The sequence below is a fragment of the Cyprinus carpio genome, unplaced genomic scaffold (assembly GCF_018340385.1).
Source record: "Cyprinus carpio isolate SPL01 unplaced genomic scaffold, ASM1834038v1 S000006530, whole genome shotgun sequence".
Taxonomy (NCBI): Eukaryota; Metazoa; Chordata; class Actinopteri; order Cypriniformes; family Cyprinidae; genus Cyprinus; species Cyprinus carpio.
Genome location: NW_024879195.1, coordinates 609368 through 628442, shown reverse-complemented (window position 1 = coordinate 628442; position 19075 = coordinate 609368). Strand labels below are relative to the sequence as shown.

The window sequence follows — 19075 nt, the reverse complement described above, 5'->3', positions numbered from 1 at the left end:
GCTTTTTCACAAGGGGAAGATGTTATGAAATTCGAGGTCCGGTTCTCTGGGTAGAGCTAGCTAATGGAGAGCGAGCGTGAGAGATAAAACAGATCTGCAAAATCACTTCAGTTATTCCATACCTGGGAAGCCTTGGATGTGGGCTGAAGTACTCCAGCTGCTGGGAAGGCTGGATGGAGCCACAGGCCAAAGCAGGTGCTTTTCCCTTCAGGATCAGCGGCCTCAGCGGTGGGCGACGTCCCCGCTTAGCGCAGGCTCCTCGTGCAATGGCTGCGGTGCTGCCCACCCGACGGGGTGTTAGAATGGCCCTGTGGACCCTTGACCAATGTTCTTTGGGTGTTCAGGTAGTTTCCACGGGGAACCTGGGGACCTCCCTTATTGCCGGCTCGGTTCCCATTTCTTGATACACATCTGGGGAGAGGTGAAGAATTCCTTTTTGGGCTATATAGGGATGGAAAAAGACACCCGCGTGTCACTGCTTAGCTGTTTATACTGAATACTGAAAGGTCATGAAATAAAATGATGAAATAGAATAGATTCATGTTAAATAGTTATTTATTAATACAATTTATCATGTCCTTGCTGAAAAAAAAAAATCTCATTGTCCCCAAAGTGTGGTGTGTGTGTGTGTGTGTGTTGTGGTATGATGGGAGTTGTGTGTGTGTGTATATGTAGTCTATATATATAAATATGTTTGTTTTTTTTTTTACTCTCTGCACAACTCTGTATATATTGGACTGATTTTAATAACTTTAATGCACTTGAAGTGTGCACCAAACATACATTCCTATATGAATATACAAGTATGTGGATGTTTTTTGTATTTTCCCCAGGAAAGACACATTAAACTGACAGTAAAGGCTGTAAAATTTATAATCATCAAAAAATCCTGAAAAAATTCCCATTTCCATGAAAATATTATGGCACAAACATTTTCAAGAGTTAAAATAATAAGAAATGTTTCTTTAGCACCAAATCAGCATATTAGAATGACTTCCGTAGGATCGTGTAAAACTGAAGGCTGGAGTAATGGCTGCTTAAAATTGTAATAATATTTCATAATATTGCAGTTTTTACTGTATTTTTAATCAGATAAATGCAGCCTTGGTGAGCATAAGAGACAATTTTCCGAAACATAATTTTTTTTTACTGTTTTTGAATGGCTAAAACTATATTAATAATAAAACAAAACGAAATCGAAAAAATAAGCTATTACTTTTCCTCATCTGACAGATGATAAAATAGTAGGGTTTTTTTGATATTTCAAACATCTGTTAAAAGTAAGTTTTGCCATTTTTTATGAGTAAATTACAGCATATAAATGACCTCAAAGCTGACAGACATGCACAAAAAGCACTTCACAGAAGCCAGTACAGAGTGACAGAGCAGCTGCAGCGAATAAATCCTCATCTGTGCACAGATTCGGCTTCCTGTTTGCTTTTTGCTGTCCTGAATGAAGATTCCAAAAGCAGCCGGATGTTCTCCACAATTTCTGACAACCCAGAACAAGCAACAACTGATTTAACTTAGTGTCCTGGGCCATAAAACTGGTAAATATTATCCCCAGAAATTGTGAGAAATGTAAATAGGCAGCTCCTCTGAGCACTGCAGTATGTCGTTGGACGAAACCCTTTAATTCACGGAGAGAGAATGTAAATGAAAACCAGCCATTGGAGTTCCCGTCGGCCATTTCAACAAGGTTGGACCGGCAAATTAATTTTTTTAAATCTCACACGACAACTCGCATTTCGCATTACACAAATCAGCATCCAGAGTCCGCATGAGAAAAAATGCATACTTAAAATGGTATAAAAACGAGAGGTGTGAGCCAAAATGACATCATTGGGAATTACGACAAAAAGAAAAAAACAATACCACCACCCCATCGGCACCCTCATTTCTCTTTCTTTTTTCCCTTTCTCTCTCACTTACCCCCATTCCAACAGGTTCCACCCAGTGATAAATGGACTGAATTTGAGAATGTGGGCTGGAGATTGGCCAGCTCATGGCCCAAGCTGTGATTTAAAAACAGATAACAACAAGGCCCAACTGTAAATCAACACGATGAAGCAATGCTCCAAGACACTAAACACTAACACACTGACATATACGTACACACACGAGTAAAGCGCTATCTTATTCATACATTCAGTTTTCATGGAATCCTGCTCTACTTCTTCCATTTTTAACAAACAAAACAGCCTCTTTTTCACGCGGACACTCACAAAAATCAGCAAGAAATTATTTATGGCCACTTTGCCGATGAAACAGCTGCTTTTCATCTGCAAATCTTGCGCTTTTTTTTGGGCTTCTCATTGAGCTGTGGATGATCTTTTCTGGGACGCAACGCAACTCGAGACCTCCCATATGCGTCTCTAATCCCATCCCTCCCGCCTCGGTTTTTCATCCGTTAATTACGCCACACACAAATTATAACACATATGCCCAAATGTAATCCTCTCTGGATTTTAACATTCAGAAGAAAGTATCGTGGGATTAAAGCTCAAACTTGTAGAATACCAGTGCAGGAAACTGATTAATAATGCCTGACACACTTGTCTTGTTGCTTTAAATACAGCATGTTACGTGAACCCTGAGACCATATGGTTGTGCCAGCTGTGACTCAGTGTGCAGTTTTGGACTAAATTTTACTTTTTATTTCAAAAGTCTTGCTCATCTTGTACCATTACACTTTCTTGAGAGGGATCCAACCCTAGGCATTTAGCTCTATGTGTCACTTTGAAGACATTTAAGCAATAAGGAATGAGGGTACCGCAGGCACTTTTAAATATTTGAGGTTGATTTTTATTCAAATTAACACAGTTCCACTTTTTTGCAAAGTAAAAGTGACACAACTTTTTTGGAAACATTTACCCATGTGCCAGAACCTATTAGAAATATGAAAATCCGTCATGAATAATACATAAAAAGTGGTGATAAACCATGTTAATATGTATTGTGTGAAATGTATTTATATCAATTTTTACAAAGTTGAGATGAGAAAGTAAATAAAACCCAGCAGTTCGAACATCTCGCCGAAGTCTGATTGGCAAAAATGCTACTGACATTGAATTTTTTTTTTTAAATTCGGCCACATGACAAGTCGCATTTCGCATTATGTAAATCAGCATCACAGGCTAACATGTGAAGAAATGTGATACTTATAATGGTAAAAATGTGTGAGACAGAATTGGGAATTGACAAAAAAAGCACAAAACAATACCACAGTACCATTTATGCGGGATAATTTCCATCAAAACACAACCAGCAAGTTTGACCCTAATTAAGTTCAAAAGTTTTGTGTACTTGTTTTACAAAAGTGAAAACAGTCCTCAGCGATCAAGAGTTTGAGATGAAATATGAAGAATATAATGAAAAATCAAGCTAAAATGTCATTAGTAACCAGAGTGATTATCATGTAACTTTGTCAAATGATACCAAAAGTGTGCAAATATTGTACAGTTTTAATTAAGACACATAAAAAGCTAGAAAGAAATTAGCCGGCCATCTTATTACAAAAATGTTCAAAATGTAATTTCCATCATTTCCACTATAAAAAGCAATTAAAGTCATCATTTGAGTTGGTGGTGGAAATGTCACTAGTGTAAATGATAAAAAAAATTAATTCTCCTGTGATGCATGTATTTACACTGCTGGACGACTAATAGTGAGAGTATTAAAAAACTGTGTTTTCAGAGAGTCCACAGGGCCAAAAAATGTGCATAGCTGAAGAAACACCCAAGAATGCAGAGCTAAGGAGCAAAATCATCCTCTTGCATAATCAAAATGCAGTTGAGATAAATCTTGCAAACTGCAGGCGATGGACAAGGTACATAAATCTGCTTTAGAGAGCCTGGTTCTGTGTTCACAGGGTGGAAAGGAAAAACTAGCTTGCAGGTCACTGACATGTACATCTGCTCCTGAATTGAGGTTACACCCCTTAGAGCCATTGATTCTCTCCCTGGCAGATCTCAGAAACCGTAAATTAACCAGCATTATTCTGACATTAAAGACTCTACGGTTGAGAAAGTCTGTGAAAGTCAATTAGGAGATAGACGGAGTCTAACAACACCAGTGCGATACAGCTGAGTTGGAGAATGGATCCTCTCCAGTACAGAGCAAAAGCCAAAAGAAAAAACAGATGAAGAGAGAGATGGATAATTGTGTTTTAACAGCAAATTTATGCATATAGCTGCATCAGTGCAGAATTGAAAAGTGAGTCCATATGGTATAAATTCCATAAATTGCGTAAAAATCAATTCAGCAGATGTCAATGACAACAGAAGCTTAAAGGAATATTCTGGATTCAAGTTAAAGAGATAGTTCACTCAACATGTATGAATTTATGTAGACCAGAAACTGCTTGGTTACTCAATTATTTGATTATGACTTTTTTAATGTTCAACAGAAGAAAGAAACGCATAATGGTTTGGAACAACTTGCGGGTAAGTACATTTTCAGCAAATTTTCATTTTTGGGTGAACTATTCTTTTAAGCAAAATCAACATTTGTGGCATAAGCACCCCCCCCCCAATATATATATATATATTGACCGCTCTCTCATTTTCTTTACAAAAAGCAAAAATCAAGGTTACATTGAAGCACTTACTATGAAGGACTCAAAAGCAAAAATGTGAAGCTTGTAATTTTACAAAAGCACAATTTTACAAAACTTTAAAGCTTATAAAGACAGACAACAGAGAGCCCATGTAAGGCATAAATTATGTATAAAAAGTCTAAATGTACAGTTTGTCAAGCGGTTCAGGCTGAATTAACTGTAGAATGTTGGGGAAGAAAATAAACTGCTTGCCACAAGCTCTATAATAAAGGTTTTTCCATCAGCCAAGGGCTTTCGTCAGCGTGTGTGCAAGTTCCAGGAATGTCACTACATAGCTGGGTCAAATATGTTCCAACATTAGACCATGAGTGACCTGATTTAGAGTTGATTTAGAAAAGCTGTTGTTTTCATAGATTCATTCAAAAACAGTTGTCAAACAGTGCTTTCAAATCAAGTAAGCAACAAAACTGCTTAATTACACAATGCATTCATTGAAAATGAACTGAAGGAAGCTGTATGCACAAAGATACTGGTCATTTCACTCTGCATTACCGTTCCTGCAACCTGCATGTCTGATTTAGCATTTGACAATGAATTTCAATTGTTTGTTATCATGCGATTACATGTAATCCTCAACTCAAGTGCCATGTAGTACCAGAGCTGCATATTTCCATGGCAGAAAAAAAGACTGGTCCGGAAAAATTGAATCAGGACCCGATAACGCCAGAGGCCAGGGGTGTAATAATGTCTGAAAGTTCACAACAATAACAACTCAGTCTGGCAAGACTGACGCAAAACAAAACTAGATCACTGCCATTATAATCACAATGCTGTTTACAGAGATGCTCAAATGACAGACGCTCTGTATGTCTTAATTCTGTTTGTTTTCTCCATCTGTTCCTAAAATGATTTTATTTATAAATCTCATATGTGTGAATTGACTGCTATGATTTTTATTCATTACACAACTTCTAACCACATCAAAGCAGCTTGTGATTGCATAAGACAGTGATATGAATTACTCTGGATGTTAAAATATATTTGCAAAGCTCATAAACAAAGACAGCGATGTGCTATGTTTGTTTGCGGGCAGGCTATGCAGGAAAATAGTCAGTTCTCAGTCATTTCTCATCTCTAAAAAATCAGAGCTGGGAATCATGGGCTGACGCTGTGAGAAATTGGGTCCTTCCTCGAAATCAGGTCTCCATCAATTTTCAGTTAATAGCTATACCAAGCACACACTAACAACATCACTTGAAAAATATGCATAGAATTGCTTACTCTGTAGTGCATAATAAAACAAATAATAATAAATGAAAATTCTTAGGCCATCCAGTACGTAGATGATTTCTTCATCTGAAATTCAGCATTGCCTGATTTACTCACCAATGGATGCTCTACAGTGAATGGGTGCCGTCAGAATGAGAGTTCAAACAGCTGATTCAAAAATTACAAGAAATCCACACAACTCCACACAATCCATCAAGACGGGTTTAACTTCAAACTGTTTCTGGCTCCATAAGTCCTCTATCCAGTAAAAACAAGTAATCTCGTCTGAATCAGGTGAGAAATATGCACAGAACAAGCAAACAAAAAAAGTCTAAAATTAGTTCTAAACAAATTAGGTTACAAGTGATGAGAGGACAACAGGGGATGGGCTTTTTTCACCGGAGGAAGTGGTATAATGAATTAGTGGATTTGATTCCTTCAAAAACCACAGCTTTTTATTTGTGGATTATTTTGATTACTCTCCATTCTGACGGCACCCATTCACTGCAGAGGACCCACTGGTGAGCAAGTGATGTAATGCTAAATTTCTCCAGATCGGTTCTGATGAACTAACTCATCCATATCTTGGATGGCCTGATGTAAATTTTTGGCAAATTTTCATTTCTGGGAGCACTATTCCTTAATTACATAAATCTAAAAAAAAAAAAAAAAAAAGTAATTTAAAGGGGGTCATATGACATACTAAAAATAACTTTATTTGGTTTAATGCAATGTGTTTTTATGCGGTTTTACGGTTAAAAAAAAACACATTATTTTCTACTTACTGTACATTATTTTTGCTCCTCTATGCCCCACCTTTCTGAAACGCGTCGATTTCTACAAAGCTCATCGTTCTGAAAAGTGAGGTGCACACTGATTGGCCAGCTATCCAGTGTGTTGTGATTGGCCGAATGCCCTCAAGTGTGTGACGGAAATGTTACGCCACTTACTGTGAAGCAACTTACAACTTAACCAATGATTTTCTAGTTTGTGTCCTCTTTTGGAAGGCCAAACAAAGCAGTTTCACTTTCACACACTTCCACCAAACAATGTGGTTCCTCAGAAATAGTTTTGGTTTCAACAAATTGGTTGCCGAGCAACACAAAAGTGTATGTTTGTAGTGTAATTTACAACAGCTTTGAACGACACACTTCTAATCAGAATCAAGGACTGGAACTATCAGTTTTTATAATAGTACATAACCTAACTAAAACAGACATTAATGGTCATTATACCATAGTTCAATGATTTGCATCAATGTTATTTTGTAGGAATTGTAAACATGCGTTTAAAAGAGGTCCCCATTAAAAGTTCTTTGACACAAAGGGATCATTTGAGGACCTTATTGAGACCTTATTTCTCAGAACTTCAGTCCTAAGAGACCCACAGAACCCTTAGCCAAGCATGGCATGAAAATGGATATGTTTGTGTGGCTGCAAACCCGTCTGGAAGACCACAGTTGAATCCTGGAAAAGTTGTCTGGGTGGTTAATGTGTGAGCGAGTGTGTAATACTGTGGTCTCACAGACCCCCTGGGAAAGCACATAAGTCTGCGTGAATAGGAGGAATTCACAGGCTCTCCATAGAAGCGAGTTTGTGATTGAGCCGACTCGGTTCCTTATTAATCAGTCAGATAGATTAAACGGCCCGGCATCACCTACACTGGGGAACACAGACGGAGAGAAAAACACTTACTGTTGGTCGTTGTTTCAGGAAAAGCAGCCCTTTGTCCATTCCAGCCTTTGTTGTCCATCTGTGGCCAATGTTAAGATAATAGAGGAGCGGGAAGAAATGGAGAGAGAGAAAAAGATGGCCGTTTTAGCAAACCCCTTTTTATGCGTGTCAGACAAGTCGCTTTTCCCTTGTTTCCATTAGAAAGGGAGAACTGCTACCAAATTGAGACATCACAACATAAGCGTCACTAACTTGCAAAGACTAAGTAGATGGGAGATTTAAAGATTAAGGTTGTGCACACTGAAACAGGAAGCAGCAAATTGATACAAACATATACATCCACATACTTGCTCATTACCACCCCCCCTCATTAATCCCAATTACTTGTAGAAGTGATACCTACAAGTAATTTCCTAAATCTAAAATAACCAGGTCAAAAACAACAAATTATTTTTTGTCATCAGTCATCCTAATAAAATTCACTTTTTTTAGTGGCATAAATAATATAAAAATCTAGATCGATTTTTCTTATTTAATTTATTTACTTTACTACAACACTTAGTTTGCTAAATGAGAGAGACATCTAATAGAAATGTTACCAAAATGTAAAAAAAATGACAATAGAAAAGAAGGTGTGAAACATTTTAGCAAAAAGTTTTTGTTTTCTTTTTGATGATCTGTTTCAAATATCCAGTTTAAAAAAAAAATACTAATAGTAATAATTATTGCTGTCATAATTGTAATTACAATAATTCTAAATCACTTTTTAGTAGTAAAAAATATAAAGTATAAATGTTTAATTAAATGATTTATTTATTTTATTTCATTATATATTTATGTACTTATATAATTGTATTATAATGTTTATTTACATTTTTGTTTTATTATCTGAATTGTGTAAAATGTGTTCTAAAATTATGAAATCTGACGAGACACTTAATATGCAACCTAAGCTTAATAGTTACTGGCAGTTGTAGTTTAAAAAGTTTCAAAGCGGCTTGATTGAAACTGACCTTTTCCAGAGTGTTCTGTAATGGTGTAGATGCCTTGTAGCCCAGTTGAAGCAGCATGGCCTCAGCTGCATTGCGCTTGGCCACTTTTCTTATTGGGACCAGTTCCTGTGGTCACCTCGGTACCTACTTTCACCTGTCAACAAACACACATACAGTTGTAGATGTTTAAAGCTTTCTAGATGGCCACCATTAATGTAAAATTGTAACTAAGTGACAATTAGTAGTACCAATGACTAAATGACATCGGAGTTAAATTAAATGGAATGTTTTTGCCTTTCCTACAGATAAAAAAACAGGATTGTTAATATAATAAACAACAATACATCTGAAGGTGAAAATGGTCTATATTGGCTATGAAACCACTTAAATAACCAAAGAAAAGTCTGAATCTGGAAAACAATCAACGCCCAATCAGTAGTACTATATTGTCAAATAGTTTTAAAAGATAAATACATTTTGTTGTCAAACCATCTCTAAACCTAGACAACCATCTTTTTCATATTTATTAGGAGCAAAGCAGCAGGTGGGGAGAGATGGTGTGGGCCAGAAAACAGACACGTATTGATGCCCACAGACCAGAGAGCGAACAATGTGGAAATTTTAGAAGCGACTGGGCAACACAAAAGAAACACACACAAGCAGAGTCTAATGCGACAGTGAAAGGAGCATGGAGAATCAGTTAGAGGATGTGTTACCACACGCTCGGAGATGCTCGGAGTGCTTTAAAGCGAGGGATTATCGGACGGGAGACAGAGAAGGGAAACTTCTCCAACTTGGATGCTGCTTGATTCTTGTTTGTGTGTGTGGTAGCGCGGGATAAGCCTCTGACGGATCATTCGGAATGAGACTCAACATGATTATTTTTTATTTACTACAGTGTTCAGTGTACTATCTCTGCTGCTGAAAAGTTTCCCTCCCTTTGTTCAGCTCTACAGTATCCATTCGACTCTACTCCAATACATCATGTCCTATGTTTACACAACTCCATTAACTCTGTACTACTTTACACCAGACTATTTTATTTAACTCTGAGTCTATTCCAATCCACCCTGATTATTCCACTCAAAACAACTTACTATTATATACCAATCTACTCTATCCAGTCTACCACACTCAAACCATCCTACCCAGTCTACATAACCCCATTCAACTAAGTACTACATTATACAATACTATGTTTTTTTATTATGGTATTTTGTTATCTATCCAATCTATCTGTTATATAAAGCTCCAAATCACTCTACTTTATACAACTCTACACTCTATTTCATCCTATCTAGTCTACAAAACTCTATTCAACTATGTACTACTCTTCATGATACTAATTCTGAACTGCTCACATTTACCCTATCTATTCTACTGTACTCTATATTCAACCTTACTCTATTCACTTCTACCCTACTCTATACACCTCTACACCACTCTATACAACTCTAAACTATACAAATGTATTTAAATTTGTATAAATCTACTGAATAAATGTACTCTATGTACTCTACTCAATCCATCCTATCTATTCTACCAAACTCTATTACTTCAACCTTACTCTACATACCTCTACACTACTCTATACAGTACATATCTACACCACTCTATACAACTCTAAACTGTACAGATTTACTAAATGGATTTTACTAAAGGGATTTACAAAAGGATGGATTGAGTAGAGTAAGTACTGTACATATATTACTCTACTAACTCTACTCAATCCATCCTTTCTATTCTAATTTTATTATTTAAACCTTACTCTATATCCCTCCACCCTACTCTATACTATACAAATTTACTCTATCCTGTTAACTATTCAATCCATCCTCTCTATTCTACCCTATTCTATAAGCCTTTACTTTATATAGCTCTACTGTACTCTGTACAGCTCTACGCCATACAACTCTACTGTGTCCTATTTACGCTACTTAATCCATCCTATCTAGTCTACTAGGGTTTGGCGATGTCTACCAAATTGGCATCGGACGATGTCTACAGCGAAACATCACAACGGACGATGACATCAGGGGAGGAGGGGGTGATTTTCATCCATGTGCAGCCCAATTTTTTGACTGCGATCACGGTGAGTCAAAGTGAGTCAAGTACATTAGTGATACTGCGCATGTGTCGAGCTCGTCCGTCCGCCGCACATTCGCGGTTGAGTTTATTCTTGAAAACTGTGTTGACACGGCTGTGAGCAAGACAGAATGGAACGCAGAAAGTAAAGTATACCCAGGTCTTATGGAGCGAGGAGTAACATATGTCAGAGTATTAAAGATTTAAATTGAATTATTATAAGGCTATTTTTATTTTATTGTAACATATTTATTATCCAACACCCATGATTTGACCCACATGTTCTAGCCAATTTAACCTAAGTTAATTTAAATAATTAAAAATTTTGTTGCTGTTTTTAGTTTGTGTAAAACATCTAGCCTATAATTCATTTGGCGTTTTTGCACAATTTTTGAATGTAATTTATATTGTGATCGGGACAAATTTACTAAGTTACTAACAAGTTACTAAGTAATCAGAAAAAAATTAATTTGAAGTAACTGAGCGGAAACTGAAAGCATGCATTGCGGGTCGCGGGGAATCACAATGCCGGCTCAACATCGTGAAGTCTGTCAGCCATCGGCGATGGATGATAGCAACGTCTATTGGCCCAACCCTATAGTCTACACATCTCCAATCAACTATGTACTACTATGCACCATTTTATTCTATTTAACTCTAATCTGTTTTCATCTACCCTACTTTATACAACTCCTTTCTACTCTCTACCATGTTTACCATGTTTACTTCATAAACTCGCTACTACTCTACACAAAATCTATTCTACCATATTTACTTTACCCTTTTATCTCTAATCCATAATAGTCAATACTACTATATTTGGTATATACTACCCTATCTTATCTACTCTATTCCATACAATTATATACAAATCTACCCTTTTAACACTATTCCATATTTCTCTACTCAATTCCAATCTATACTGTTCTATTTAACTCTAATCTATGGCACTCTATGCTTTTATACTACATTACTTTACTCTACTTGATTCTACTCTATTCTGCTCAAATTTACTATGCTTCAAACTACTATATACTACACAATGTTCAACTAACAAGTGCAAGTCAACTAAGTTGAGTTCTGATCTTTGATCCAAAACTAGAGACCAAAAGCAGATCCAAGTTGGAGGCATTTCAAAACATATGTGGAAATCCAAGGTGATTTAGAGCCAATTGTGCTGGTATTTTTTTGCGTTTTTGTTCATAGGGACAAAGCACTGCTCTTATGGCTACAGGGGGTTCATTTTTACTGTATGAGGTAAAGTTTTTTCACTGGGCAGCCAGCAGTGTAGTTATTGTTGTTTTAATGACCTGTAATAAACCAGTGGACACCAGCCAGTGTGCTAAGAGAAAATGTGTGATGCAGTGAACAATCAGAAAAAGATGGGTTTATTTTTTTTTTTGTACATTTATATCCAAGCCAATAATCAACTTTCATGCAAACCTGTGGATTTGCATACATTCATGCAAGAGGCCAAGGGCATAAATTCACATGCATGTTGAGCTAGGCAGAGGATTTTTGCAAGTTATATTTTTAAGCTTTGAAATGTGCTTGGGCCTACATAGGAAAATTACTGTTGACACCTACAGTAAATGATCTAAATTAAGACTAATTATCCATTAACTTCTGCAATGAGAGGACATTTCCAAGAGTGGACAAGCAAGTATGTGTGTGCGCATCTCAAAAGAGTCTCTGTCTGACTTTGACAGAGCTGAAGGTCAGTGGTAATCAGAGCCGGAGGAGGTGACAGTTTTTCTGATTAAGACAGATTGCACAGTGGGAGGTTATCAGTGTTTGTGCAGGACTCATCCGTCCTTCACTCCCCCTCTCGGCCTCAACATTTTTTCTTTTACTTTACACCTCCTGATTCCCTTTCTTATTAAATTTACCTGCATGATGAATTCTCTCCGGCGAGGCATTCCTCTCTCTGAAAGCAGCATATATTCAGGCTCCTTCTCTTTTTTGGCCTGTTGAATCTGAGCCAGTCTGCTGCTAATAGGGTTCATGCCCTGTCCATACTCTGGTCCTGTCTGAAAGAGAAATTGAGAACGAAAAAGCAAATGAGAACAAGGATGAGAGATACAGATAAAGCAGCAGAGGGACAGATGGATGGCTGGTTAATGTTCACGTCAGTAACCCTGTCAGGAGAATGACAAAAGAGTGAATGAGTGTGTGTGAATGAGTGACAGACTGAGTGAGCGAATAAATTTGGATTGGGTCTGTCAAACCCCAAAATTACAAAGATTTTCAAAGAATATGACATTAATCTCAATCTGTTTATCACAACAAAACCAAAACAAAAACAAAAAAAAAACTATGCTATGGCTCCAGAAGATTTTTAGAATATAATATGTGTGTGTGTATGTGTGTGTGTGTATGTGTGTGTGCATGTGTGTGTGTGTGTGTGTATAGTGGAGATCTAAATTAGAGAACAACCAACAATTTCCAAAATTTCAAGGTCCCTGAAGCACAGAATAAAAACTTTAAATTAGATATTTGAAAAAGAACTCTGATAAAAAATTAGAGAAAACTTACAGATACCCTCCAAGTTATTGGTTATAATCTGGCACCTGGGGGCTAATTTCCTTAATTATATGACAAAACCCTATTTAACAATTTTCACTGAGACTGCAAAATGGTGGCCCACTCTATGGTGAATGAAAGCCTGTGACAGGAGGTTGTCCATATGAAGGCTAAAGGGATGACCCTTTCAGCCATTGCAAGAGAAGTTGGTCATTCCATCTGTGGTTTCTAGAATATTGCAGCTTTACAATGACACTAATTCAAGTCTCCCAAAAAGGCTGGTTGTCCACGTAAGACAAATGCATGAGAAGTCAGGATAATGCGGAGACTCTCAATGGGTAATCGGTTCAACAATGCAGCTGGAATTGCTCACCAGTTCAGCGATGAACAGGGTAGGATCTGTCTCGGTACGTTTAAGAGAAGTTGGACTGAAAGCGCACTCTGCAGTGACCAAACCTCACATCAACAGAGAGAATCAAAAGTCTAGACTCATCTTTGCTGAGGATTGTTTTGCAGTTCAGTGCTGATTGCTCACCAGTGTTCACTTTAGTGATGAGAGCAAGTTTAATTTATTTGGGTCAGGTGGGAAACATTTTGTTTGGCATCAAACTGGGGAAAGACTGAAGCCCAAGTGCATAAAGAAGTCAGTGAAAGGTAAAGGAGGAAGTGTCATGGTTTTGGTGGATGTTTTCTGCAGCAGGAGGTGGGCCTCTTCTACAGCTACATGGCAGGGTGAACACAAATATTTATCAGAATCTCCTACAGCAACATGCGGTTCCTTCACTGCAAGCATCTCCCAATCAGCCTGCAATTTTCATGCAAGATAATGCCCCTGTCACACTGCAAAACCGTTAAAGCAGTTCCTTAAAGCCAAGAACATTATGATGAAAATAAAGAAATGGCCGGGCCAGAGTCCTGATCTAAATCTGATTGAAAATGTCTGGAAAATCCTTGGTGACAAAGTTATGGCTAAGAAACCCACTAGAGTTACCAAACTATGGAAGAGACTGGAAGAAGAGTGGCCCAAGATCACACCAGCGCATTATGAGAAACTAGTGATGTCCAGCGGTTGCAGATGTGCTGAAGTCATTCAAAGCAAGGGCTTCTACGCTTCCTACTAATTTCTGACAGCTGTAACCCTCCAAAATTTTAGTTGTAATCATCTCTTGTGCTACAGTTTGTTACTATTCTAATTCTGATCACTGTGATTTCCACAAAATAAAGTTTTTTTTTTTTTAAATGCCCTGGTTCAACTGCTTGCTTCTGTCTCTTTTTTTCTTGACAAGAATTGTGTTTATTTAAACGCAGAACGTCTTTATGACAACATCAAGCGGGAGAATTTTCAGATGCGCACTACAACTGCACCTCAGTGCCAGGCGTTAAGTCAAATGAGCGCAGAAAAGGTACAGGTGACGAGGGAACTTCAGTAGAATGACAGTGAACTGAAGTCAGATGTCAGCAAAAACTATTTTTTACAGTCGTGTCACTATACTGTGCTCATAGCACGTGCTCTTCAATTGCACACACAAATGTGTCGGTGCGCACATTAAAACTGTGCATGTATGCAAGTATTGGTTATATATGAGTCACATTTAAGAACATGTCTTTGAAATGCAAGAGGTTTTTTCAAAACTGTCCTGGAGCACCCCAGCACCTTCATCTAACACACCCGATTCAACTCGTCATTAGTAGGGACTCTAGGACCTGAAGCTTGCTAGAAAAAGTAAAGAGGTGTGAGAAAATACGATGTGTGTGTCAGATCTGTGTCATGTTCAAACTGTGGCAGCTATTAAAGCAGACAAAATAACCTAATAATAAGTCTGTTAATCAAAGAACAAAAAGAAAATAAAGAGGAAATCAATAACTTTTGTAGCTTAGGATTCATCTATATTTAATTTAGAATTTCTTGTTTGGTCATTTTATAAAGTTCTGTATATTCCTACTTGCTGAATGGCACAGGTAGCTAAATATGACATTTATTATAATGGATTTATGTGAAGATTGTTTTAAGTTCACTTAAATTAGATGTTGTTATTTTTTGAGGTCTAATAAATATTAAAATTAATAGCTCTCAAGCAGCACAACTGTTTCCAATATTGATAATATTGACATAAGAAATGTTTCTTAAGCACCAAATCAGCATATTAGAATGATTTCTGAAGGATCATGTGACACAAGACTCGAGTAATGGCTGCTGAAAATTTAGCTTTGTCATTTCAGGAATAAATTACATTTAAAATATATTCAAATTGAAAACTGTTGTTTTAAATTGCAAGAATATTAAATTGGAATAATCACAATATTACTTTATTTTTGAACTCATAAAAAGTATATTGACGAGAAATTGAGCGATATGCAATCACTGGTTGTTGGTACAGAAGTTTTTTTTATTTTTAAATAAGTACAAAAAGACAGCTTTTATTTTTGCAATTTCTTTTGATGCTGCTTGTAGCAAAGAAATAACACAGTTTACATTTAGACTTCCCAAAATACATCCCATAATAATGCATAGAATTCTAGTGAACTAAAACATTGATATTCACCATCTGTTGATCCAAGATGGCGCCTGTGTATTTGGCTAGCCGTCTGTCGCTCTTGTGTTTGCTTGTCTGGTTGTCTGCTCTGTATTTTAAACTGCTACATGCTTTTAATCTACGACCGTCAAGCACTCTTGGATATCCGCAACTCTGTTGCGAACACATTCACCAACTTAGATGTGGACTGCTCCTTTAACAAGTAGTCTTTCCAATGGGTTATCCCAGATTGTATCCGCTGGTGGCCCCTAAACATCCCATGGAGAAAGTGAAGGTGGAAACGAGGCGAACCGCGGAGGATACATCGTGAAGCTGAAAGCTCATCTGTGGGCTGGCTCTACTACCTGGCGCCCGCTGGATTTGGCACACCGACTTCTTCGTGTTTCTCCCCCTGTACCCCGAGTCCTGTTTCTCGTGCCGGTCTCCTCCGAATCGTCCTCGGCTCCCTATGATGGGGAGTAACTCACAGAAATCTGTACTCGCTGAAAAGACCGTCCTCATCTTCTGTTATTATTTCTTCACCATAGATGGCATTATTAAATGCCCGTTCCTTGGTGAATAAGACCTTCTTATTAAATGACTTTTACTCATCTTACAACCTAGATTTTATGTTTATCACGGAATCCTGGATAAAGGTTGGTGATCTAACTCCGTTTTCTGATCTGATCCCTGCTGATTGTACATTTTTTAAATCTCCTAATCCGATTGGACATGGGGGTGGGATAGTAACAATTTTAAAGAACTCTCTCTCTCTGCATGCTGTCGATTGGTCCCTGTAACGGCCTTTTCCAGCTTTGAAGCTCCATTTCTTCACTTAGACTGGAATGGTCCTGTATGTCTAGGGGTGATTTACCATCCTCCTCACTCTACTAAGGATTTTATACAGCATTTCACTGAACTGATCGGCAATATTGCCACAAATTACGATCACTTTCTATTGTTGGGCGACTTTAATATCCATGTCTGCTGTCCGTCTAATCCCTTATCACATGACTTTCTTAATCTTATTGATGCTTTTAATCTATCCCAGTGGATCAATGTCTCTACTCATATTCAGGGACATATATAAGTATAAGCCATGAGCTAGAAAGTTTATCTGTTTTTAGATCCTCACGGGCACGGAACCTAGGTATTTTAGTTGACCAGCATTTAAAATTTGATAAACATATTTCTTCTGTTATTGGGTCCAGTTTCTATTAGCTTCGTTTACTGTTTAAAATTAAAAACTTTCTCACTCCTAAAATTCTAGAATGGCTGTTCATGCGTTTGTTTTTGTCTCGGGTAGATTACTGCAATTCTTTATATTGCAGTATATCTAAATCTCAAATTGCGCGTCTTCAGCTTGTCCAAAACACTGCGGCCAGGCTTCTTTTAAAGTGTCATAAACATGAAAACATCACTCCAATTCTTAGATCTCTACACTGGTTGCCGGTTTGTCAGAGAATAGACTCTTTGTATATAAATCCCTACCTAACCATACTCCTGTCTATCTATCTGAACTTCTTCATTTCTATACTCCATCTAGAAGCTTACAATCCAGTGACCAGGCTTTGTTGGTGGTCCCTCGTGTTAGGCTTAAGCGTAGAGGGGAGCCTGCATTTGCGGTGACAGGGGCACTACTCTGGAATACCCTGCCTTTAGAGATTAGAATGGCCCCTTCCCTGTCTGTCTTCAAGTCCTTGCTAAAAACCTATTTGTTTTCCTTAGTGTATTGACTACTGTGATATGGTAAATTTTAAATGGGTAGTTTAAAATTTTTGTCTGGTCTGTTTTCTGTGAATGTGGTAAAATTCTTGCTTATCTGTAAAGCACTTTGGTCAGTCTGGTGGCTGTTGTAAATGTGCGATACAAATAAAATTGAACTTGAACTTGATATAATGTTCCAGGTACCAGCCACCACTCTGGAGTCTTAAGGAAGCAGCACTCCTATTGGATCTGCTTCTAAATCAACCCACCTTTAATATGGTCTTGGGCCGCTTCTTGTAATGCACTTTGGGTTTCTCCACAACAGGAAGGACTGGCAGTTTTTCAGTTCCTGTAGATGGGATGGAGAGGGCCGCTCTCTTTTTGAGAGTTGGAGAGCTATTCCCCTCACCCTCGGCTGAGAACTCTCCCACCGTCACACGTGTGAGGAAGCTCTTCATGTGCGGGGGTCCACTCTCCTTCAGCACCTGAGGGGCATGTAATGAACACGTTTACACAAGATAACACACATGCATGCAGGAGTGGGAACAGCAGTCATTCCAGTCACGCTCCCTTTCGCTCTAGCCCTTAGGCATGTCTGCTGCACGCTCTCTTCCTTCTGCCCCTTTACCACCACCTTCTTTTCTCACAATGGAAATGGGAATACTGCTAATTAGACTCACTACACTCGAACTGTCCAATTTTTTAACAACTGGATCAATAACTCATATGGGGAGAGAGACCACTGGAACTGCACCTGGTTATTAAACACACACACTGAGTATGAATATATGAATATGAATATACATGAATATGCATATAAATCACAGCACAGTTCACGCATATTAATTCAGCATTTTAAGCTTGTTCATAAGAATAGTTGCTTTTCTTCATGCAAGACAAAAGCATTTTATTTTATTTAATATTAAAATAATGTTATCAGATCTTAACTGGTAACACTTCAGTTTAGGGACCAATTCTCATCATTAACTACTTGCTTATTAGCATGCATATTACTAGCATATTGGCTGTTTATCAGTACTTATAAAGCACATATTAATGTCATAGTTAATAGTTAGTTCATAATGAGAATTGATCATATATGAGACAAACCTGCAATTAGGAAAGTTGCCTTGACTAAAACAATTAAAACTGAAATAAAAATAAATTAAAGCTAAATAGAAATATTAAAAAGCAAAGACTAATAAAAATTATGAAAGCATGTAACACAACTACTAAAACTAAAATGAAGGACTAAAATTACAAAAATAAATTAAAGTTAAATAAATATTAAAAACAAAGAGAAATGGCAAAAGAATATAACAAAATTAATAAAACAAATTAGAATTAATTTAAAGAAGTATTAATTAAAATATAGAGTATATAGAGTATAGAATGTATTGATTAGTATTTTAGTGTATTATATAAAAAATTATTATTATTATTATTATTGTTTTTGGCTGACCAATCAGAGGTGATTTTATTCACTTAAAAATTCATATCGTTGTGTGTCTGTAGTTTGCACTGACTGGTCACGCTCTATTCTGCTACTACTATCCATTTCTCACTGTCGTGAGAAACCGAAAATTTAATGTAATGCACATGTAATCATATTTACTTCCTGTGACATCATCAAGACAGCCAACAGAACAGGTGAGCTGCTCTGAGCTCTTTAAGAGCAACACTGGGGGGATCGAGTTTCACACAGACGCACACACACAGCTGAGTTGGGCCTCTGTGTGCTCAGTCAGAACTGAA

General features: G+C 37.4%; 1 pseudogene; it reads right to left on the bottom strand.

Annotated features, from left to right (window-relative positions):
• Positions 1–340: 340 nt before the first annotated feature.
• LOC122143913 overlaps positions 341–19075 on the bottom strand; it is a 31226-nt pseudogene continuing 12491 nt past the window's right edge.